Genomic DNA, 26,673 nt, shown 5'->3' with positions numbered 1-26,673 from the left:
AATCCTGTGTGCAGAAAATACTATGTGTGCACCACTGTGTTCAGATATAAAAGCTCAAAGGGGAGGCATTCACTGAATATTACCAGCTATTTTAAGGGTTCTCATGTACTTTGAACCATATCACATCAAGAAAAACTTAATGTCAGTTTATTAGATCATCTCATAGGAAGCAGATAAAGCAAAATCACTGTGCTGCTTCCAAATGTCAGACCAGCAAAAACAGCAAGCCTGCCATAATTCTCAGGTAGATGAGCCTCAGAGCCACAATGGACAGATTCAAGCTCATAGTCACACAGTCAGTCCTGTTTAAACTTGTGAGTCACAAAATAAGACAAAAAGATATGAGTAGGAAGGGGCTTTAGGGAAATAAGGTAGGGATTGACTGAAGTGGTAGGGAGCTAGGAGAGGATATAATAACCGCAATGGCTTATTTCATATATGAAATGGTCAAAAAACAACTTTAATAAAATTTATTTTAAAATAAAATGAGTAAAAATTACCAAGTATGCACAATTTTGAAATCAAAACCATAAGGCTTCTGGGAAAGATAAGATTAGAGGCACAGAGTATAAACTTCATTAATTAAACATTTTTTTTCAAGCATAACAAGTCTCATAAAAATGGGAACAGCAAACAGAAGCAACACATAAACCTAACATAAGAACCACAGTACCACTGAAAAGACCTGAGGTTTGTACAGAGAAGGGGCAATAGAACAATGGTTCTTGTGAACTCAGTCATGCATACCCAAGGGCAAAGTTGATGGGATGTCCAAGTTTTCCCTAAATACTAATCCCAGTAGAACCAAGCTGTGGTCTCAGAACAAGTCATACCAATTAGTAATGGCAGAATGTGAGCCCTGGGTAAGACTTTAACACTCCATGATTACCCCACTTCTCATCATGACCCCAACCCCTGCTTGAGAAAAAAAGTTCCCTTCTTAGCTTCTTATCTAGTTTTTAGTGCTGAGATTGTAGGCATTCACCACCACAGCCAGCTTTCGATCACATGTTGTTTGTTTTGGTACCCATTGTCTATCTTGACTGTTTCAACTGTTTTAGTGGCTCTCAAATAACATCTACCCCTGTACAACGAACATTGATCTATGCAGCAGCTGGGCTTTCTCTTTCTAGAAAGAAGGAATCTCACTGATGCCCCTTGGACAGAGGGAGAATTTCATCTCAGACGTTTAGAGGCCATGATTTTGGGTTCCTTCAGTCTTCTTCTACTATTTTGTATATCTCAGTCTTTGAAATTCTTTTACCGTTCTAGTCACCCTCTTTTGAATAAGGTCAAATCTCTGTTTCCAAATAAGTCCTGTTTGAATGGATGTATAAGATGGGTTCTTCTAACCTGCACATCACATTTGGAGGTGTGCAGCTCATGGGTAGCACAGCTTTGCTAGTGAATCACATATTAATATTTACCTACACTTTCACTAAATTTCCTCACTCGGAAGGTGAACTTATTCTCACTGAATAGGTTAACTTGTCTCAGAAAAATAAGGTAGAGAGCACGTGGGTCATGACATACACATGCATATATATATCAGGTATTCTTAATTCCAAAGGCAAAGTTTTTATTTGTTTCTTTTTTAGTTCTTTGAGACACAGTTTTTCTGTGTAGCTCTGGCTGTTCTGGAACTTGCTTTGTAGACCAGTCTACAAAAGGATCTTCCTACCTCTGCCTCCCAAGTGTGATTAAAGTGTGTGCCACCACCACCCAGAAAGAAAGGTTTATTTTATTTGGGTTATAAAACATTGTGTTAGTTTTTGTATTTTTGAACAAATCCTCATTATTTTAAAGACTTGGTACACTTTTTAATGTTCAAGTAAAGCCTGGTTTTAATATGAATTAATGTTAGTTTGTAAAATACTGGGTGTGAAGCTACTTAAATAACACTTCAGTGACTATAAGTGATGTCTTATAGGCCTATAAAACTAGCTGAGCAGAGAAAGGGTAACATGATCCAAGCAAAGGGATCAATCAGTCATTTCATAGCAGGCAACCCCGAGGGTTATCAGAATTGGAAAGTGTCTATATAGATAATTTTAATATAGGGCAGAATGCTAGACATTTAATCAAAGAAAAATAATATTCTTAATATTACCACAACATTTAGAAGGGTAATTTCAACAGTGCCAAGTAGAGAATATTGAAGTCAACTTCTATGAATTCAGAGGCTAACAGTAAAATATCTATTTTTTTTAAAAAGATAATTTAATTACTATGTTTTCATGGAGAGGAAATGAACCCTCAATTTTTATTCATTTAACAATTCCACTAAAAGTTCTATGTCTAAATAATGAGTTAGTAATTTTCACCTTCTGTTGAAATATTGATTTTTTCTGAAACATCCAATTATTATTATATAAAGCAAAAAATAAAATTCATGAAGCAAATTATTCCTTCCCTTTTCTCTATAGTGAAAACAAACCAGAAATTGGAGTGTGCTTCTTTTCAGTGATTTTTTAAAAGATTTGAGTGATTACTGTGTCTTTTAGATCTAGATTATATAATAGTGTTATCATTTATCATGCTAGCCTATATGTTAGGGGGTTATAGAATATATGTCATATATACTAAATCAATGCATTAGCAGTAAACAATACAAAATAAATTTTGTTACTGAAAGCTTAATGCTAATTTCAGGTGACCTTCCTGTGAAATTATGTTTTCTCTTCCCCCACCTTCACTCTATCTAAACAAATTGTTAGTTGCAAGGTTAGCCATGGCTTAGGAAATTGCTCCCATATTTTTTGCTTGTTAGTAGGAGGCTACCAAGGGTTATAACATTAGTGGAATAACACTGTCAGGGTTTGTTCCAATTATGTTAAAAATAGATATCTTCTAATGAAAATGAACAGTGTGCTAATACGTATATTTGATTTAGAAAATGATTTTCAAGCTTAGAAGAAAATCTTGGCTTAGTTCTCATAATAATCTAACAGTGTGTGTCTATTATCACACAGACTGACATGTCCCACTGAGGATGGCACTTAATTAAATAAGGTAATGCACACACTACTAATGTTAGTGCTCTTACTTATCTCTTAGGAAGAAGTTCTCAAAGTGCATCAATTCAAATTTTAATGGCTACACTAAGAAGTATTTTACAGACTTTTAAAGCATGATTGTTTTCCAAATAATCTTTTCTACTGAATGAATTTGTATCCATTTTTTACATTTTAAACATGTTTCAAGTAAACAAAATACCTTATGATTGTTTTGTAGGTTGATCACATTTGATTCACTTATCTTTATGAATATAAACTTTTCTCAGCATTAAATTTGGAAACAATAATATTACAAAGCAAAGGCATTCACAGAAAAGAAAATGTTGGTACTTTTTTTTCCTTGAATACGGAACCACATTTTCTATCCAATATGAATATCAAATAATGAATATACCCTAATTCAAAGCCTTAAATTTTAATAAGTTCCAAAATATGAAAGATAATTGAAATGTATCCACTTACACACACAGTTGCACATGACATTGTAGTGAGTTTCAAAAAACATACATGAAAAGAATATAAAAATTGTCCCAGTGATTAAATAAATTATGTCATAATCAGAAATGGGTTCATGGAGCCAGGGGTGTATGGGGTGTAACAGGACCTCACATTCTTGGAACTCAGTTCAGCTTAGCTTGTATCTTCTGATTACACCAGAGACTTTCTCTACCATCTCAGCAGTAGGGTTGATAGTCTATATGATTCAGAAATGCAGTATCTCTATTCGAGAATTCATTGGTTAAACTTAATAAGCAAAAAATCGCTCAGCTAGAAGTAAGCAGTCAGCCATCAAACATCCAGGATACAGGTGACATGGAGAAGGAACAGCAGGCACTGAGTGGGAAGTGCTATTACCTCTTCAACATTCAGAGGAATGATGTTGCCATGGCCTTGAGGTCACTCATGGAGAACAGTTACATAGAGCACATAAGGAGGTAAAGAAGCACCTGGACTATCATATTTTTGTACAGGACATTATGTCTCCCAAGGAGCAAGAGCACGTGATAGACTGGGTGGAAAAGCATGTGGTGTGAGACAATTCTGCACAGCAGGAAAAAGAAACAGGTGCGAGGTGCAGATACTCGCAGCCAATCATTGGACTGAGCATGGGGTCCCCAATGGAGTAGTTAGTGAAGGGACTGAAGGAGATGAAGGGATTTGCAACCCCATAGGAAGAACAACAATATCAACCAACGAGACCTCCTAGAGCTCCCAGGAACTAAACCACCAACCAAAGAGTACATATGGAATAACCCATGGCTCCAGCCACATGTGCAGCAAAGGATGGCCTGTAGGATATCAGTGGGAGGAGAGGCTCTTGGTCCTGTGAAGGCTCAATGCCCCAGTGTAGAGGAATGCCAGGTCAGGGAGGTGGGAGTGGGTGGTTGGGTGGGGGAACACCCTCACAGAAGCAGGGGGAGGGGGGATAGGATGAGGGCTTAGGGGGAGGAGAACCAGGAAAGGGGTTAACATTTGAAATGTAAATAAAGAAAATATCTAAAAGGGGAGGGGAGAACATTTAAAGCTGCTCACTATGAAGGCTCAAGACCACCCATTTATACAAATATATCTATCTCATCTGAGGTGGCCAAAGAGAGCTAACTTAAATGAGAACTATTTTATGTGAAGAACTCTTCCTATATTGTCATTCCTAAAAAATGAGCAAGGTTCATTTAGGGGCTTAACTCTATTAACCAGTCATATATTTGATCCTTGCTCTGTATCCAGAGTTGTCTAATCACTTTTGAATAAGCAATTTGCATCAATTTGCTACCCAACTAAAATTACCAAGTTATAGTTTAAACTTCTAATTAAAAACTGCCTTGCAATAAATTGAAATTTGAAACAGAAAAAAATCCTACCAATCACTTAAAAATTATTTTTTCAAAAACCTAAGAACTATGAAACAATAGTTTGAGAAATAACACAAATAGCTATTTTTAATTTTAATTCTAACTCTCAGCTGCTATGAAGATGCTAATGGCCTCAGAGGTATCCAGACTGACATTACTTAGTTAATTGGGTTCCCAAGGAGAAAAGGATCTCAGACTCTTCTAACATCTTTAAAGACTTTAATAAGGAAAAATAGAAGCATTTGAACAGTTGATGTGTATATTAAAGGAAAATTAAAGAATAGCAATGTGTGTAAGGGCTTAACTGAAGACTCAAGCATTTTAGGTATCTTTTTTACAAAATACTGATTTAAGAGTGTTCTCATATCATTATGGAAAATGGTGAGTCAGAGTTTGTAAGGCTGTAATTGTCTGTGTGTGTGTGTGTGTGTGTGTGTGTGTGTGTGTGTGTGTGTGTGTGTGGTTTATAGGCACATGTCTATGTGCAGGAAGGCCAACAGAGTTCACTTTAGTGTCCTGCTATATTGTTTTCTAACTTTTTCCTTTGAATTGGGGTATGCCTCGTTCCCTGTACCTATCTCCCACCCATAGTGCTGGGGCTACAGAGAGTGTGTTTTGGCTTGACCTTTTATGTGGAATCTCAACTCAGGTTTTTATGCTTGCATAGCAAATGCTCTTATCCATCTAATAAATCCAGTGTTGATGTTACAGGTATCCTACAAAATAAGTTGGTTCTAAATTGAACACAGTTCCCAACCACATATCAGAAGAGCTACAGGGAGATCTAGAAAAAAATGGTATAGCTACAGGTTCAGGTACAGCTTACATCAACCATGTGAGCCAGCCAATCACACCAACTCTTCACATCTACCATATGAGCCGGCCAATCACAACTCCTCATATCAAACACGTAAGCTAACCAATCACAACAACTCAGAAGTGCATTGACAAAAGTCTTCAATTTTCAAATACCTTTGAGCTTACCATGATTAGAATAGAATTCTGGGAAGTGTCCAACTTATTCAGTTAAGCGTATTGGTGCCTTAGATGCTCATATTAACCAAAGATGAAAAAAGATGAGAAGAAAGTGAAACCAATGTGGATAAAAGAAATAATTTAAATAATAAATTTAAAATTGATACCATTTCCTTATAATGACATAATAATATGAGATTAAATAGAAAATGAGATGTTTGTTTAATTCTCAAATAGATGCTTCAATAAAAGGTCTCCAGGTTGCATATCTGAATTATATCTAGCAGTATGAATTATATCTAACAATATAAATTATATCTAGCAATATGCTATATCAAGAAATGGCCATGTCAAATCACCATTAACAGGAGCTGAAGATAATACAAAAATGTTTAACACACACACACACACACACACACACACACGTATATGTATGTGTATGCTCAGAATAGTAAGCTGAATTAGTAAACTAACAAGGGATGAAGAAATAATCAGGAATTGGCAACAAAAGAAAGCTACTACTCATAGGATGATAGGAGTCTCATCAACAACTATTGAATCCCCTCTCTCTTCCCTACACAGTTCCAACCCCTCTTACACCAAACCCACATACCTATGTGTGTGCTTGGTCTTCGTGTGGGACCCTTAACAAATGGAGTATGACTTTGTTGTCTGGCCTTCTCTTTCCCCTAACTGGGCTGCCTTTTAATTTGTTAATTTGGTAGAACTGTACGTCCTTTATTAAAATGATAAGTCATATTAATTGTATAATAATCAAAAAGCATAATTAAGTTCTAGAAAACAAAACAGGAATTTATTTTATCTCACAAAAATATCTGTTTTATTGTTTCACCAGGTTTCTTGTTTGTTTAGTTTTTTTTTGTTTTGTTTTGTTTTTTTAAGATTTTACTTTACTCTGTAGGTGTCTTCAGACACCCCAGAAGAGGGCATCAGATCTCATTACAGATGGCTGTGAGCCATCATGTGGTTACTGGGAACTGAACTCAGGACCTTTGGAAGAGCAGTCAGTGTTCTTAACCGCTGAGCCATCTCTCCAGGCTTGTTTAAGTTTTTTTTTTTTAAACAAAGGCTTTATTTATTTGTATTTGTTTATTTTGAGGTAAACATTTTTGCTATAGAATGTATGAATTTGAGATTTTTCTGCCTGTCTGCTTTGAGACAGGTCTTAGGCATACAAGGCTGGCCTCAAATCTGCTGTGTAATTAATTATGATGTTGACCTTGTGATCCTCTTGTGTCTACCTCCAGAGTGCTGAAGTTATGAGCATGAACTAACATGCCCAGTTTACATGATACTGGGGATGGAACACAGGGCTCTTAAGTTCTATTATCTAAGCAACGTCCTCAGCCTGAGATGTTTTGACATGACAAGGAAGACTTGGCAGTTGTCTTTAGACATGCCCCTGGAACTGCCTATGGGCCAAGGTGATAATCTCTATTCAAATATATTTCTGTCTGGTTCCTTGCCTTCTACTCAAGTAACAAGTAGAGTAAAAGCTGAGTAGAATACTCGAGTACTCTTGGAGTGTCTAAAATTAAATTTATTGCTCTACAACAACCCTCAGTAAAGATTAAACACTCCTCAGGCATCTGTTAGAAATAAAATGTTTATCTGGCTGCTACTCAATACTCAGCAACTCAGGTGAGAGTTACTGCTTTTCGTGACAGCTTGCCAGCTGTCCAGTGAGGCTGTCCTTACAAGAACTAAGTAATTGGTCTGCAATTATTTGCTCTACAGTCCCCCACAGAATATTTTTTTAAACACAATTGAACCTGAAAATTATGAATGACAGAGATCTGATTCACATTGATGTTTCCTTAATAGCTCCCTAGGTCTCTCTCTGTTGTTGTTGCTTTGTCTTACCAAGCAAAATCCTTTTATTCAGATACAGCAATATTTTAAAGAGGGAATATGCTAGAAAATTACTCTAAGAGATTTCTGACAAAATTTCCCACTGGCCATTATTAATAGATGGTAATTTGCTACCATAATGGATGTGTGTGTCTATGCCAATGAAAATATAGGATGCAATCAGTACTGATAGCTATTTATTTATTTATTTATTTATTTATTTATTTATTTAGAAAATGATAAAATATGTTTGGCCAAGTGCTTTTCTTAAGTGGGTGCACAGTATATTGTATTTGTACCTGATTTTAAGACATATTCTATCACCATCACAACTAGTGGTGTGTATTGAAGTGCAAATAATTGAAAAGAAGTTCCTTGGTGGCTTATTTATATATACTGATCATTATTGCTATAAAGCATGGTGGTGGACACTAATTCCTAATCTAACCAATCAGTAATCTAACTACCATATTGTCATTCCATCTTGTCTTGATCATAACTTTTATGGATAAGAGAACAGAGGAAACTGTTTGAGCATTCTTTTTGTCACAGCAAGGAGTTATGCTGTTGAAAAAAAGAGAAACTAGAAGAACACATTGGAATAAGAATGTGTGTATGTGTATGTGTGTGTGTGTGGTGTGGTTTCTTTTTATGAAGATAGAGAATTTAGAAATTAAGTAGTTAATATATTTTAAACATTCACAAGTGAAATCTTAAATTTTTTTGGTTTTAAAACCATAGTACTTACTACATTATGTTGTTTAAATTAAAAATCAAATCATTACAAATTAAATTTGAATAAACCAGGTATTAGTGGAGAAGAAAGACTAATCTGAGTAAGAGCAACATGCAAGGGCCTGTGTGATGTCTCCTGACAAAAGTACTTGTCACACAAACCTAAGGACTGAAACTAAAACCCTAGAACTGAAAGTAGGAGGGAAATGACTCCTGAATGTTATCTTCTGACTTCCATATGTGCCTCACCCACAAAACAACAATAAATAATAATAATAATAATAATAATAATAATAATAATAATAATAATATATTTTAAAAGAAATGCCCTGTCAGAAGCAACCTGAAGGTAAAAAGATTGCCTTTGGAGCATAGTTGCAGAAGGATGCACCATCAGAACTTCGGAGGAAGAAAGGTTTGGTGGTAGGAGGCTGACCGCTCACATTGCACACATACGCAGGAAGCAGAGGGGAACAGGGAATAAGGCTAGACTATAAAGCTCCAGGAACTTTTGCCCAGTGACTCTCTTTTGAGATGTACCACAATCTTCCCAAATAATATCACGAACTGGAGAACTACTGTTCTAACTTGTGAGGCTATGGAGGACATTTCATATTCAAACTGCAACAGTCTTTTTTTTTTTTTTTTTTTTTTTTTTTTTAGAAAGGCCAAATAATATTCAAAGATTTCACAGCAAAAATAAATAAGTGCTGCTCATTTTTGCTGTGAACTTATCACTAATTACTATGGTTTTTATATTATTTGTATCCTTCAGAGGCTCACATGTTGCAAATTTGATCTCTGGTATGTTGGTGTGGAACTGCTGGAACTTTTAAAAGGTAGAGCCTCCTAACACTGGAAGTTAGATCATTGGGGTTGCCACTCTCAGAAAGAATTAAGCTATGCATTTTAAGACCCTTGTTAGTTCCCATGAAAACAACTTTTTAAAGAAAGAACAAGTCTAGACTCTGACTCATCCTGGTTCCAGTCTGATTATGTAATCTCTCCTGTCATTGTGGTATCATCTACCCTGAGATCCTCATCCCAGGTGTTCAGCTTCCCAACATATGAGGAAATCAACTCATTGTTTCTGTAAAGCATTTTGCCCAAAATTTTGTGACAATGTTAGAAAAAATATTAAGATACTATGTTAAAGAAAAAAACTAAAGTTTTGAAAAGAAGTAATATTAAGGTAAAATGTTACAGATAGGCAAACACCAGCACATACTGGTTGCTTAAAATTCCTACTTATTTTCAATTCCCTCCCTTTCTTTGAGTAGTAGGGGAATAGCTAACACCAGCATACACACGAACATTGTCAGTTTTAGCTGCATGATACTGGGCAAGTTATTTAACTTCTTTGTGACTTAATTTTCATCTATAAAGTTATGTGTATTAATTAACTGCTACTATAACATAAATCGCTCCAAAATGTACTGGTTATGCTTATTAATTTCCTTGTGATTGTGACATACTATCTAACTGAAACAATTTTAAGGAGGAACGATTTATTTTTATTCATGGTTCTTGAGCCACTCTCCCTTATATCCAGGAATTGGTGGTAGTGGCTTGTGCCATAGCATGAAGAGCTTGGAGCACAGATGATTCATTCACATCACAGCCTCTGACAGGAAGCTGAGGACCAGATGGGAAACAGGGCTAGCCTATAAGCCTCAATGCTTGCACTTACTACCCTACTTCATCTAGCTAGGCTCCATGTCCAAAAGTGCAACTCTAAATTGTGCCATCAGCCAAATCGTAGGTGTCCAAATGCATGAGCTTGCAGAAAATATTTCTCATTCAGACCATAAAGAGGATTAAAAATAAGCATTCATCATTTCTCAGCTTCTTTGAGTAACAAATGTAGAAGTAACTTTGCCAGATATCAGTGTCTCCTTATTTGGCTTTTTGGTTTTACTCGGGGCCTTTAAGTAGATAGTGTCATTCTACATTAAAAAGAGATATTTGCTTTTCTCAGTCTGCCAACTCAGTATCCACAACATACAAAAACACCTTCATAGACACACCCAGAATTTTTTACTACCTGTCACAGTCAAATTGACATATGCCGTTAATGATCATAATCACCTTCCATGATGTCTAAGAAAATGTGCTTATGCCTTCCCAGTGCCTAACATAAGTAGAACTCTATATACGTAGTGAATCAGAAAAGAAAAGCTTAAATTTCAACTTTATGATTAATATATTTATTTACTCTCAAAAGAAAATAGTTGGCATGTGGTACTATATGCTTGCTCCTATTAAGAAATAGTGCTTTCTAAGACTGTCTCATTGAAACAATTACACAGATACAAAAGCTTTCTTTCACTCCTAAAAGCTATCTCTAAGAAGATCCTCAGGTTTCTCATGCAAGTTAAAAAATTCTCTTTTTACTTTTAGATTAAAAAAAAAAAAAATTCCCCGGGGGCTAGAGAGATGGCTCAGCGGTTAGAACACTGACTGCTCTTCTAAGGTTCTGAGTTCAAATCAGATGGCTCACCACCATCTGTAAGGAAATCTGACGCTCTCTTCTGGTGTGTCTGAAGACAGCTACAGATACTTACATATAATAATAAATAAATCTTTGGGCTGGAAAAAGTACTCCCATCCACCATCATATCAAATGCAGTGTGCTGCAAAAGTAGCTTAGTGGGGAGAGCGTCCTACTAGCATACCAGAGGTCCCAGATAATGTCTTCATCCCTACTCTAAAATGGGGAAGTGGAAACACAGAGTTCTGCTTGTAATGATACCTGACACTCCTACACTAGACATAATCTCAGAGCACCAAAACAATGATAGATCTGTTCTCCTTTGGTGGGACAGAAACATGGTTCAGCTGTTAAAGATGCCTTACCATTCCTGCAGAAGACTAAAGCTCAATTCCCAGCACCCATAATGGATAGTTCACAACCACCTGTAACTCCAGTACCAGGGCTTTCATACCCTCTTCTGACCTCTGCAGGTACTCACCCACACACATAACCTCTCCAATCAATCAATCAATCAATCAATCAATCAATCAATCAATATAATGATAACCTCCAAAACAAACAGGTTCCACCGAACTTGAATTTCTTCTCTTTTAAAGAGCTTCAGGTTTGGAGGGCAAGGCTTAGCTAAGCTTCTTGACCATTCTCTTCATCAATTTATGCCACTGTTTTAAGATAATTCTCTAATATGTACCAACAGAAGAGAAAAGGCACAGCTAATAAGCACCAAGTTGTTACTGATCCTCTGACACTAGGAGCCAGGTTCCCAATGCTGAATCTTCTCTCTCTCTCTCTCTCTCTCTCTCTCTCTCTCTCTCTCTCTCTGTCTGTCTGTCTCTGTCTCTCTGTCTCTCTCTGTCTCTCTCTCTCTCTCTATCTCTCTGTTTTTGTCTCTCTCTCTGTGTCTGTCTCCATTTTTCTCTCTTTCTCTCCTTTTTCTCTTTTCTTCTCTTTCTTCTTTCCTTCCTCTTTCTTCTTTTTTTTCTTTCCTTTTTTTTATTGTATATTTTCTTTATTTACATTTCAAATGTTATCCCTTTTCCTGGTTTTTCTCCTTCCCAGAAACACCCTATCACATTCACCCTCCTCCTGCTTCTATGATGGTGTTCCTCCACCCACTCACCTACTCCTACCTCTCCGCCATCAATTCTCCTACACTGGGGCATCTATCAAGCCTTCATAGAACCAAAGACCTCTCCTTCTGTTGATGCATGACAAGGCCATCCTCTACTACATATGCAGCTGGAGCCATGTGTACTCCTTGGTTGATGGCTTAGTCCCTGGGAGCTCTGGGGCAGGGGGTCTGGTTGGTTGATATTGCTGTTCTTCCCCTTCAACTCCTTCAGTCCTTTCTCTAACTCTTCTATTAGGACCCCGAGCTCACTCCAATGGTTGGCTGCAAACATCTGCCTCTGTATTTGTAAGGCCCTGGCAGGGCCTCTTAGGAGACAACCATATCAGGCTCCCCCCAGCATGCACTTCTTGGCATCCACAATAGTGTCTGGGTTTGGTCACTGTATATGGGATGAATCCCCAGGTGGGACAGTCTCTAAGTGGCCTCTCCTTCAGTCTCTGCTCTACACTTTATCTCCATATTTGTTCCTATGAGTATTTTGTTCTCCTTCTAAGAAGGACCAAAGCACCTACCCTTTAGCCTTCCTCCTTATTAAGCTTCATGTGGTTTATGAATTGTATCCTGGTTATTTGGAGCTTTGGGACTCATCTACTTATCAGTGAGTGCAAACCATGTGTGTTCTTTTGTGATTGGGTTACTCACTCAGGATGATATTTTCTAGTTCTATCCATTTGTCTAAGAATTTCATGAATTCATCATTTTTAATAGCTAATAGTACTCCATTGTGTAAATGTACCACATTTTCTGTATTCATTCCTCTGTTGAAGGATATCTGGGTTCTTTACAGCTCCTGGCTATTACAAATAAGGCTGCTATGAGCCTCGAACACACAGGCACAGGGGAAAAATTCTTGAACAGAACACCAACGGGTTATACAGTAAGATCAAGAATCGACAAATGGGATCTCATAAAATTGTAAAGCTTCTATAAGGCAAAGGACACTGTCAATAGGTCAAAAAGGCAACCAACAGATTGGGAAAAGATCTTTATCAATCCTACATATGATAGAGGGCCAATATCCAATATATGCAAAGAACTCAAGAAGTTAGACTCCAGAAAACCAAATAGTCCTATTAAAAATGGGGTACAGAGCTAAACAAAGAATTATCAACTGAGGAATACCAAATGGCTGAGAAGGACCTAAAGAAATGTTCAACATCCTTAGTCATCAAGGAAATGCAAATCAAAACAACTCTGAGATTCCACCTCACACCAGTCAGAATGGCTAAAATCAAAAACTCAGGTGACAACAGATGCTGGCGAGGATGTGGAGAAAGAGGAACACTCCTCCTTTGCTGGTGGGATTGAAAGCTGGTAGAATCACTTTGGAAATCAGTTTGGCAGTTCTTCCGGAAATTTAACATAGTACTACCTCAGGACCCAGCTATACCACTCCTGGGCATATATTCTTCCTTCCTTCTTTCCTTCCTTTATTATTTTGTTTGTTTGTTTGTTTGTTTGTTTTTTAATGGAAAGTTTCTGTTAGCTTTGGATGTACATCAATACTGGATTCTCTAATGTGCAATTTGATTCAGAATGTGTTTCTACCAAAGGACTCACAGGTTGTACTATGGTCCTTGTCTTTTTAGGCAGACATCAATCTTCTGCCCTGCTTGTCCTAACATATCAAAAGTCTGGTCCAGACTTAGCAGTAGACTTTATTATTAAAGTTATTGCCAGTGAACAGAGAGGGCCTATTGCATTATGGGAGAGGAATTGTTACTGCAGACTAAGGCAGTCTGGTAGGAGGCTTTGTTTTACTCAAACAGCAAGGGCAGTCCAGGGTCTCTGTCTGATTTTCTTAAATCACCTTATAACTTGGCTTAAATGAGGAGGAAAATTCTTTTTCTACATCAGTGAAAGATGGTATATGTGCCCTGAAGCTAGGCAGTTGAACTAACTCAGGCAGAATAGGTTTTGAAGCACCCTTTTGCAAGTCTGGCAGAAACCACCTAGAACTTAATGCAAAGGTACTTAGCACCTATTGTTCCTAGCCTTAGCCAAAACTGTGAGCCAGGAGGACATTAAATGAGTCTTGGCAGGGAAAGTCCCTAAGTGGAAACCCTGTTGCTTTTTTCTCAGAGAGTTCTGAGCTCAAGACTTTTGGCCAGCTGAGATAAAGATGTGACTCAGGATAGGAATTATACTCTTGCTGTTTCAAAGGCATTTTAATTATTACAAGACAGAAGACTCAAATGGCCAATGCTTCTGTTAGAAAAGGGAATGGCAACTGTGAGCTCAGCAAAATAGCTGACGTGAAATTACCTCTCATCCATGAGCTGTATTCGGAGAGAGAATCTCATGCTCCTGGGAACTATGATTGGACTTTGAGGTGGGAGAACATTAAAAGGGGTAGTCCACCACATCAGAGACAGTGTGTTGAGGCTTTCAGGGGGAAAGATAGGCTTCCATTTAAAACTTGGAAAGGAGTATCATTAAGAGAGATAATTTAAAGTAAAGGAGAGATAGCCTCTACCACAGGCTGAATGAGCCCAAAGGAGGGCCTTCAGAGTAATCCCCCAGACAAAGGAAAAAATCTGACTTTTCTATTCTTGCAGGGGTAATGGGAAGGTCCATTCCATGGGATTTATTTCCACATAGCACAGAGTATGAAGGAGCCAGGCAGCATAAATCAGTAGTTATTAGGTCACAGTACAACATGGCTTCTTAACTCTCTGTTCTAGAGAAGGAGAGCTACAGGGAGGCACAGCCTGATCTTTTCAGAGTGATTAGCACCTTAAAAGCCCATGAGTTACTGCTTTTATTCAATATAAATCAAATACTTCTGACATATGTTTGTTGTTAATGGAAGAAAGTAAAATAAGGTCTGTAGGATATGTTGTCAGTCTTAGTGCTTTAATAACCCACGATTGAGCCCTGGACCTCACTATTTATATTCCATATATTTGCTTGGGGCTGCACACTAAGTGATGTTGAAGCAGAACAGAAAGACTTGGAAAACTAGGGGGACACTGGAAGGAAAATGAGCCCTTCTCATTGGACTCTGGTTGAAGACTTCTGCCACCAGAGCTAAAAATTCTAGCAAAATTAACATGGTACCTATAAACAGACAGTATTCCTCTATTTTTTATTTATTTATTTATTTATTTATTTATTTATTTATTTATTACTTTAATACAAGGTTTCTCTGTGTAACCCTGGCTGTCCTGGAATTCATTTTGTAGACTTAGCTGGCCTTGAACTCAGAGATCTGCCTGCTACTATTGCCTGGTGGTATTTCTATTATATAGGCATTTCAAATAAGAATTTTTAAATTGTTGCACAAGTATGAGGACCTGAGTTTGGACCCCCAGCACCCACACAAAATTAGGTGCAGTAGCATGAATCTATAATTTCTATGCTGGGAATGGAAACTGGGAGCCAGAGACAGGCAGAGTTCCCTGGCGAGATAGCATGAACTGCTCTCTAAAGTTCAATGGAAGACCCTGTTTCAAAAAGGAGGACACTCAACATCAACTTCTGACCCCTATACACGTGTTCATATATGTGCAGATCTACACATACACACACACACACACACACACACACACACACACACACAGAGAGAGAGAGAGAGAGAGAGAGAGAGAGAGAGAGAGAGAGAGAGAGAGAGAGAACAACTACAAATAACTTAGTGTGGCTTTTCTCCTCCCTCAGCTATAAATCCTTACTTTTTCTAGGAATATCACCAGAAAGTCAACTTAAAGTAAACAAGATATCTTAAACTCCCTCATGTGACCTTTGTGATCCTCGCCTTTACCTTGGTCAGGTTTTAATCTTGTCCAAAGCACCTAAAGAACCATCCTATGATCTCGCTTACTCATAAGAGATGGAGTAAAAAGAAAAAAAAAACATTTAGTTACAATACTTTGAGATACAACTTTAGAATCTACAAAGAAATATGTGTATATATGTATATATGTTTACATATATATGAATATTTTTGTAGCCTATATACATACATGTAAACTATTGCTGAGTCACTTGAGTATAACACTCTTGAAATATGCACATTGTCACTTGGGTAGACACCATTCTTTCCCCGGTGCCCCTCTTTCTCTTAATCCCAAACTTAAAATTTCTCATCTTATTAAACTCCAACTCTGTTTCAAACTGGCAGTTCCAAAATTCTTTTTCATAGCAAGGAATCCCAGCTCTGTCTGAGTGGAGGCCTCTGTAACAAACTCCCAGGCCTGCTGCAGGCAGTAGTATGGAGCTGTGCCTCCAGCCTATGCTCCTCTGTGGCTGACAATATGCTATTATGTTATTTCAAAGCCCTTCCTCTTACAGTGATGTTTAGATAAGCCTAGGTTCCATTCAGATGAGGTTTTTTTTTTTTCATTATGTGTTATTTACCTTCATTCAGAAGAGTCCGAATATAAAATTTCAAAAGAACTACTCCAAAATAAGTGTCTGTGCTGATGGGTACCAGACTGTGTTGCATGCAAGTGAAAAGGGTAGTTGCTCTGGAGGTGACTGGGATGACTTAAATTCAGAAAGGCCATCTTCTTTTTCTCTACTTTTCTAAAAGTAGCACACAACTTTGCAAAGACAAAAGAGGTATGTCTGCTCTTGATATCAGAGAGAACAAAGGTTATCTCTGAAGACCGTTTGGAATTCTGGGAGCCTAGAGGTGGTTCAACAGTTATCTGCATTGATGGTGACTAACTACCCTTGATTGCCTTCCCTCTTTGCCACCCATACAGACTTATAGTAGCTTTCCTTTGCCTCATCATTTTTCTAACACTTCATGTTTCTTTGTTGACAATCCCAAATTGAGACAAAACAGACAAACAGGGAAAATGTAAGGGATATGGGAAGGGGAAGGATTCCCTCACTCCAGAGCCTGATGGACATCTTTGTCCAGCAAAGGGTCAAGAATTCCACTATGATTAACAAAATTGCTTAGGCAGCATTACTCTTGTTCAGAGCTTCCCACATAAAGATATTGAAAAGAAATGAAGTGTGTTTGCAGCCTAACCATAAATGATCTTTAAGAAAAGTTGTACTTTCCTTCCCGAGTGTAAGCCTAGAATTTTCTGAGACTCTACAAACAGATCTAAAATACAATGTCTTAGCTTCTATGTGCAAACTTTGAGACCTCTGATTAACCCTATGATTCACCTCTGAACTCACCCCCAGTAACCATATGAGATATAACTTCAGAAGTATCTGGATTATGTATTTGGCTACTGTAAGGGTATGAAGACATTTTAAACCAACTCTTGAAAGTTGTTCTCTTATCAAATTTCTATCATGGCAAGTATATGCATACAAATATATGTGTGTACACACAAAGAAATGAATAAACACATGCAATAAAATATCTGCTTAATAAACTCGAGATCTGCTTCATACTGACTCACCTTGAATTTTTTTTCTTTTTTTTTTTGATGAGCTCCACCTGAGTACAGGTCTCTGGTAAGAACTCAAAGTGCTACAGCTCTTCCTAAGGCCCATATTCACTGCCATTTGATAATATCACAAAAGTGACCTCATTTCTTGGGCATCTCCCATTATGTGTGAAATATACACATTAAGAAGTTCATTTTCCTCTTGTGAATCTGTCTGTTGTTACAGGGCCCATTCTATAAAAAAAAAAATAAGAAGTAAGAAGAAAATAGGAGAATTGAACAAAAAGTTATATTTCCTTCCTTATATCACCCTAGGAGTTTGTAGCTTTGAATTAGTACCCTATAAAAAAATAAAGTGAGAAAACAGTCAGTTACCAACAAAAATGCTGTCCATCACTAAACTTTATGTGGGGGTTCTCAAGGTCCTTTTCTCAGCTTGGCTTCAATAGTTGCAAGCCCAGCGTGTGCCAGCCTCAGCATTCCTGGCAAGTCAGTTTGTGTAGAATCCATCCTTTATATCTAACCACTTTTGATATCAGATCAGTTTCTTCAGCCTCCTTGGTCTCTGCTCTGTACTCTATGTAATACCTGGTCTCCTAGTTCTCTGCCTTCAACAAGGAGCTAGTCCTGTTGGCTTTGTTAGAATCTCAGCTGCCCTTGAGGTTTCCACTTAGTAATTTTCCATCCACTGCCCACCGATGCTCTGCAGCTGGGTATCCCCAATGACTTAGGAAATACCATGTGTTTGGAACTGAGCCTACACTGTGCTCCCTTCCTGAATAAAATCCACTAATCATTTGCTAATAATCTGACTGTTTGCATACCTTCTAAATTTATGTTGAAATCCTTTTGATATTGGCAAATGAAGTGTTGGGGAGCTTATTAGATTGAGAAGGGGATCCCTTGAGTAGAATTAATGCCCTGATAAAGGTGTCCCTGGGAATTAGTCTTTACTGTGAAGATGGCTCTCCAGGAACCGAGGGGCTCTAAGCAACCTACACTTACTGAAATCTTAATCATGAATATCTAGAACTGTGAGAAGTAAATGTTTCTTGCTTATGGGCAATTTTATTATAACTGTCCAAACATATTGACACAGCTTGAACTATAGTTGATTTCTGGTTTTCTTTAATGTTAGGAATTAGGATTTTGTTGTTTGTTTGTTCGTTCATTTTTCTTTTAAAATGGAGTGTCACTATTTTCAAAGCATGGCCTTGAACACCTTCTGGGCTCAAGCAAATCTTCTGCTTCAGTCTTGTAAACAGTTGAGTGTATGGGCAAGAATTAAGTTCTTAAATTGGGATTAACATTGGACAAATGCTCTTTATAATCTAAAGTCTTTCTTATATGCCAGAAGATTGAGTTTGTGAGACTTTAAACATGTCTTGAATTAAATAACAAAATATATCTCACACAACCATGTGTTAGAAAGTTTGTTAAAGAATGACTAAATTATAAGCAACTCAAAAGTTTGGTAAACTTGTTGACAGTTACTTGATTAGTTCCATATATGGTGATCTACAATGAATTACTCACACAGATTTTCACTCACAAATTGACAATACTTTTTCTAAGCACATCTGGGAATTTTGTAAATAGAAATAATAAAAATGCTATAAAGCAAATTTACTGTCAGTCTTTTCTTTTGTACTATGCATTTAGTGTCACTCAAAGCTAGAATTTTCATTTTTATGTCTTAGAAAACAAATGCACTGACATATTAAATCATTCACTTATCCAACAATGGATTCTTATCCTGCCTTACACATAATGTGCTAACAATTGCTGAAGTAACAGTGATGGATGTAAATCTTCTGCCCTTCCAAATTTTAAGGGCTGAGAACAAAATGATGTTTAATTGGTCATCTTGTAAAAAAAAAATAATCACATGGCTATATTCATAGGAAAGCTCATGAAGGAGTAGTAAAGATACTTTTTATTTATTAAAGATTTGTGATAAATCCACTGTGTGTTAAATACAGTATAGAATAGTTCTGTTACCAACCCTATGAGATAAGAGCTATTATAATATGTTGACAGATTAACAACCTAACTATAGCCAACCATGTGTGAGGGCTGGGTGGTTAGTGTATGTCTTTGATTGTTGTCAACCTGTATCATGCAGTTTTAGAAATCTTGTTTGTCAGTTTAAAAAAAAAAAACTGATCAAATTACTCATTCCCCACCATCCTCGAGGAGCTTTGTGACCATTCTCACCTATCTGCCACAAGCAATCTCTTGTTGTGGCTCAGGACATGATAACTCTAAATTTATGACATCTTGATATGCTGAGGACTTTGAACTGAAGGTGTTTGGAGAGGTTACAGATCACGTTATCTCTGTCTTTCCTGTCTGTCTCCTGTCCTATCTCTACTCTCAAATAAACCACAGAAACCAGACTCTGCTCTCATGGTGACTCATAGAAACTGGAATCTCCCTTCCTCAAAGTAAGCCATAAAACCTGAAAAGGTTACTTTACCCCTTTTCCTTCATTGTGGGAAGACTTTCATCCCAGAGAGATAACTTAGAAAGGGCTGCCACACAGAAAGGCCAAGAAGGGCATGAAGAACAGACCTTTCTCCTGGTTTTCTCCATGTCATTCCGTTACCCTTACCTCAATTCCTTTTGCCTAATCACATTTCTGAATACACAATTTTGTCTACTCTCAATCACACTGAAGCACAGAAAACGTTTTCCTCTGGGTTTGAGGCTCTATCTCTGGAGCTTCCCAGGCCACACAAAACCTTGATTAAATAAATATGTTATAATTTTTGTTTTTGCTTATTTACCTGATATTATGTATAGAAATGTCATCCAGGACCTTTATCATATGTGAAGAAAATGTATTATACCTTTCTACCCCATCCTCTGATTTAATCATAATGGCTTCTTCCTCTGATGTTCCTCTTTTGTAATATATACATACTGACCTCTCTCTCTGACTACAAACTTCACTATGTTCATGTTTGGAATGGTGCTCAGCTCTGTAATAAGCTCTCTTTCCTTCTATTACAAGAGTTCCCAAATAAAAATACATTCCTATGACTTTGTTGTACAGTTTTGGTTTTCTTCAACACTGTAATGCGCTTCCATTTTCTGACTGGCTCTATCTAATGGATGTTGAGGCTCAGAAACCACCACCTTAATGTCTGACATCTTCACATGACAAACATTTCAAACTAAAGAAGTACCAAAGTCTATCTGACCACACCCCCCATTTCTACCTACATCTTCTCTTTTCCTTTTTAAAACACAGACATTTTACTGTACTTAAAGAAAATGAGAAACCTTGGGTATTTTCACTCATGTGGTCAATGAGACTCTTGTATATTCTCAACTTTCGTTTTGCTTTATATTGTTTTTTTTAAACTGCTTCAGCTTTTTTGTATTTTTGTATTATTTTTCATGTTTTTATATTTTTACTTATAGTCATTTTAATATTTTTATTTATATTTTTCATATTTTTATATCTTTACTTATAGTTATGTGCATATGTGAGTATCTGTGTATGGATGTAGGTGCTCATGGAATCTGGAATATGATGCTAGATCTCCTGGATCTAGAGGTATAGACAGTTGTGAGTAGTCTGAAACAGGCTTCTCTCAGAACAGAATGTGCTCTAAACTGCTGAGCCATCGCCCCAGCCCCTCTTTGCTATAAAGAAAGAAAACAAAGTAAAAGGATCTGTCAAGCTCATACGTATGAGGTTGTTAACTCAGATCTTAATAGCTGAAGTCATTATATACTAGGAATAGAGTATAGATAGGGGCTTTGAATTTGGGCTTGACTAAAGAGTTTGCATGTGAAATCTGTATTTTACAGTGACTAATAGAATGAACACTAAGTTACATATCACAAAAAATTTAATAGATATTTAAATTTTGCTATGCTTAACTAGGAATTTTAAAGAAGAATATATGACAGCCAAAAGTCCTCTTTGCACATCTCTCTGGCATTCTTTTATCTGAAGATAAAATTCATTGTAAACTTGGTGTGGATCCTTCCAGTTCATGGGCATGTACAGATTCTGTATTTGCATGTACCTTTAAAATTTTTGTTATTAGTTAACTGTTTCAAACTTATTGTATAATATCATGATATAAATATCCTCTTAATTCTATTGGATTAAATGATGTCTTTAACGTGAGCAGCAATTGACAAGAGCATTCTCTTAGTTTTTCCAGCCATCTCAACTCAGGTAATACTGGATTTTTTTTTTATTTTTTACCTTAACCACAGGAAATAATTTCATGAGTCATGAGGTATTGTGACAGTTTGAATGATAATGGCCTCCATAGGCTCATAGATTTGAATACTTGATCACCAGGAAGTGACAATGAAAGTCTTAGGTGTGGTCTTGTTGGAAGAAGTGTGTCACTGGGGGTGGGCTTTAAAGTTTCAAAGTCCATGCTAAGCCCAGAGTCTCTCTCTTCCTACTGCCTGTAGGATATGGATATAGAGCTCTCAGCTACTTCTCCAGCAGCTGTGTGGCCATCTACCTGTGTGCTACCATACTTTCTGCCATGATGGCAATGGACTTAACCTCTGAAACTGTAAACAAGTCTCTTTTGCTTTCTTTTGTAAAAGTTGCTGTGGCCATGGTATCTCTTCACAGAGTTTATTAAGTGACTTTAAAAGTAAAATTTTAAATAAAAAAGTGCGGGTGCACGTGCATGTGTGTACTCCCATGTGCATGTGAGATGCTACTCTGTGTTCGTGTGTGTGTGTGTGTGTGTGTGTGTCTGTGTGTGTGTGTGTCTCTGTGTGTGTGTAAATCAGAAGACAATTTTTGGGAATTCTAGAGTACTCTAGGTTAATTGACTTTGAGTCATTCACCTGTCTCTATTTTCAATTTTCCTGGGATTTTAGATGCCACCATATTTGGGGTTTTACCTGGATTCCAGATATCAAATTTAGATCATCAGGCTTCTATATCTAGCACCTTAACACAATGAGCCATCTACTCTGGCCTAAATAACATTTTTAAGCATGAGGATTAAGAGAATAACAGCACTTGGGAAGAAAATAAACACACCCAAGAATATGGGCATGGACTTCTTAAAGAAGAGTCATACTTGTTTCATATGGTAGCCATACATACTGTTTTTTATTGGCTTCTGAGGTTACTTCTCAAAGGATTATATCACATAATGTGATCGTGGAGTGGTTTCTATTTATTGGATAGGATTATAGCTAATAAGGTAAAATTTTAGGCCACTGGGGAAGTTAAGCTTTTCTGGGCTAAGTTACTGTGATTGAATAGGAAGACTCTTATTCCTTAGGAAATACAATATCAAGGAGACTTTCTAGGTGAGGTAAAGGGAAAGAGAAGATGCTGAGAATCAATTGATAGACCTTTAAATATTGATCATGCTGTGTCCTTAATGACTTTGATAATTTTATAATTGTTCTCTGCGTTTTCTTTCTATCCTAATGAAAAAAATAAACCTGCTCTGTGTTCTCTGCATGGCTACTGTGGGACTTAAATTTATTATTGTAGATTTTAAAAAGATAATTTACTTTAAGCAAAGCTCTAGTTTTGTCTTCGAGATTCTCTGAGAAAGGATGTATGGTCACATATGCTTAGGCTGTAGGTGTGATTCATTGCTATTTTCGCATTCTTCTTTCTATAAAGGAAGTATTGTGGGCTGGAGAGTAGAATTCAGTTGGTATTAGACAGGGAGACAGAGGCATATCACGGTCATTTTGTACTGTTCAGGCTGGTCTATGTAAGACTGTTTAAAAGAAAACAAACCAATGCAAACAAACAAAACAACAACAAAAAAGAAGAACAAAAGGGAGGGAAATACTTGACTAGCAAAACTTAACGTCCTCTGGTATCGGTCAGTTTACCAATGTGCCCTATTAGAGTGACTCCTCCCTTCCCATGTATAATCAGACCTGTATCACTGTTCCAAACTAATTATGAGAGTTATGGACATGTACCTTAGCTGTCCTGGGTGTAGGTAGGGCAAAGATGTCACCCAAAGGTGGCAGGAGGGTGGACTACCAAGCAGAGAATATACGTCTATAGCCAAGATGGGGCTTGGAATTCTGTCAAGTATAGTGATATCAACAGTATCTTTAGATGTTTTTATTTCTACAATAAGTTGCATTATATTATTATTAGTTTCTATGGCTATTATTTTAATTTAGTAACTAACAGCTGTATTCTGGAGTCACAAATACATGTCAACATTCCAGATATTTCTCATAGTAGTGACCTGATTTTTGAGAAAGTGGTTGCTCAGTCTGTATATTTTTACTTTTATGTATGTTTTCAGGACTGACCCTTTGGTATTGGGTAATCTGTTGGTGTGTTTTTCCTGGGTGGGACACTACTTCTGCTCTCAGCATATTTTAATTACCTGTAGTTCTCTGAGTATGGTTGAGGCCTTGTGAACTTTCCCCCATTTACTTTGGCATGTCTATCAGTGCATTCCCATTCAGCTTATGTTTAAGCAGTCATTGGTAAGACTTTATTGATGTAGCTTCTAACATTACTAGGAAACAAAACCTCATAGCAAACTTCCTGATCCTCCGGCTCTACATATCTTTCCACCCCCTCTTTTACAATGATCCCTGAGCCTCAGATTCAGAGTTGTATTATAAATGGATCATCTGGGACTGGGCTCTACAACTTTGCATTTTGATTAGTTGTGATTTTCTTTAATGATCTCTGTTGCAAAAAGAAGTTTCCTTGATGAGTAAGGACTATACTTATCTGTGGATATAAAGACAATATTTAGACTGTAGTTAGGGATTATGCTGGTTTACTAGAGTAGTAATTAATTGTAGGTTCTCCTCCAAGACTGGTAACTTAGATTAGCCCTGGTTAGATGGCTAGGTTTCCAGTACTGAGCATGATTTCTCTTTCTGTTAGTAGATCTGAAGTCTAATTAGAGAGCTATTGGTTACTGCTAAAGTATGCATGCCACTATTGTACCCTTAGGGTTATTTTGTCATACTGGCCTTTGTTGTGGTTCATAGATGTCATATCTGGGTAGTACTGGTGGTTACTTCTCTCCTTTGGAAGCTTGAATGGTGGCTTCTGGTGCCATGAAATGTAGTCTCAGAGAGATGGCTTTCAGGAAAGTTTCAGCTCAGGGTTCTCCAGGTTCTGTGTCTGAAGTGCATTGTGTTTTTTGTCAGTGGGTATTTACCTACCATGTATGGGGGCAACTAAGAGCAGTGACAATAGCCTATAGTATTTTGGGTGTCTCTTGGACAACTCTGACCAATTATTCAAAATAGGGCTTCTGATGCCTGGCGTTGGTTTTTTGTTAGATGATCTTTGGCTCTTGAAGGGAACATTGTCATCTCAGATGGGAACTTTTCATTTAAATTCTATATGTATATTTTTACAGCAACTTATGTAAATTATTCATATTTTCTGTATATAGAGAATAGTATGATTCCTTGTGATTTTTTCAGATGTCCTTCGGTTGTTTTACCCTCTTCTCTTTCTTTGCCATTTACTCCTTCCTCCTCCCTAAATAGAGTCCTTCACCCCTTCTCCCATTTCCCTCTCCAGATCATGTGTACCTTTCTATTCTCCTTTCTAGTGCCTCTCACTGCCAAATGATCCTTTTTTACTTTCCTGGTTTCTAGTTATTCCAGGTTACATATGAACGTTGGAAGATTTGGAGCAAGGAGCCTCAGATGAATGAGAATATCCAACATTTGTCTTTCTCGATCTGGGTTAATTTACTCAATGTAGTATTTTCTAGTTCCATCCAAATTTCATGACTTCATTCTTTACAGCTTAATAGTAGTAGTCCATCGTGTATATATACCACATTTTCATTATTCATTCATCAGTTAAAGGATGTTTAGGTTGTTTCCATTTCCTAGTGCATTAGTCAGACCTCCCCAGAGCAGTAGCTCTCAGCCTTCCTAATGCTATGACCCTTCAATACAGTTCTTCAAGTTGTGGTGACCCCGACAACCATAAAATTATTTTTGTTGCTACTTTAAACTGTAGTTTTGCTACTAGTATGAGTTCTAATGTAAATATCTGATATGCAGGATATCTCATATGTAACCCCTGTGAAAGGGTCATTTGATTCCCCAAAGGGGCCGTAACCCACAAGTTGAGAACCACTGCTCTAGAGTAATAGAATTTATAGATTGAATATCTATCTATCTATCTATCTATCTATCTATCTATCTATCTATCTATCTATGGAATTTATTAGAATGACTTACAGGTTTTGGTCCAGCTAATCCAACAATGGCTGGCTGTGAATGGAACACCAAGAATCCAGTAATTTATCAGTCCATAATGCTGGGCATCTTAGCTGGTTTTTAGCATATGCTGTAATCTTGAAGGCTCTAATATGAGTGAAGAAATGGAATTGCTATCAAGATAAGATCAAGCAGGCAAAGAGCAGAATCTTCCTTCTTCCATGTCCTTATGGCCTTATATAGGCTTCCAGCAGAAGGCATGTCCCAGAGTAGATCTGGTTTAAAGACGGATTACCTCAAAAATCCAGATTAGAAGTAGCTCTGTCTACTTCAAATCCAGTAGAAATCCTTCACAGGTGTGCCTCTATTTTTTGGTTTTAGTTAATATCAGATGTAGTCAAGTTGACAACCAAGAATAGCTATCACACCTACATGTTATGAACAGAGCTGCAATAAACATGGTGGAGCAAGTAGCTAAGAAGGATATCAAGTTCTTTGGGCAAATGCCAAAGTCAATCACCCCCACTTTTTGACAGTTCTATGAACTGTCCAAACTGTGACATGGTCCACATCTGACACATTCACAGTCATGGTCTCGGCCATACACATTGCTGCTCCTGGCCATTGGTCTCTACTGCTTAGGGATGGCTTCCTGCTCTTAATGCAAATGAGGAACCATTGTTAGCAGGGGCAGGAGACTGAAAAGTTTTTTTCTATCTAATCACCACCAGTCTCCTTGGTATTTGGATTTCAGTCTACATTCTTCTACTGGCTGAAATCAGATATTTGACTCCAAATTAAATTGAATGGGGTTCGGTGGCTCAAGCCTAAGGAGGCTACCTTGGGGATAGCAAGAGAAAGGAGGAATGGAAAGTAAGACAGAGAATATGAAATGAGTTGCATTTTAACCAGGGAAACAGTAGTGATAGTGTTCATTAATCCATTCAAGTCAATACTGGGAATGAGAGTGGTCAATTTGGTAAATAACACATAATTTCAAGTGACACAGCTATACCATACCCCATTATAAAATCTGATTTAACCCGCATAGGTC

At 37.3% G+C, this 26,673-nt stretch overlaps 1 pseudogene; it reads left to right on the top strand.

The window, feature by feature from the left end:
* Positions 1 to 842: 842 nt before the first annotated feature.
* On the top strand, positions 843 to 4,144 carry LOC116087513 (annotated as a pseudogene).
* Positions 4,145 to 26,673: the final 22,529 nt, after the last annotated feature.

This window comes from Mastomys coucha, unplaced genomic scaffold, assembly GCF_008632895.1.
Source record: "Mastomys coucha isolate ucsf_1 unplaced genomic scaffold, UCSF_Mcou_1 pScaffold13, whole genome shotgun sequence".
Taxonomy (NCBI): domain Eukaryota; kingdom Metazoa; phylum Chordata; class Mammalia; order Rodentia; family Muridae; genus Mastomys; species Mastomys coucha.
The sequence above is the reverse complement of the archived record's forward strand: the minus strand, read 5'-3'. Positions and strand labels throughout refer to the sequence as shown.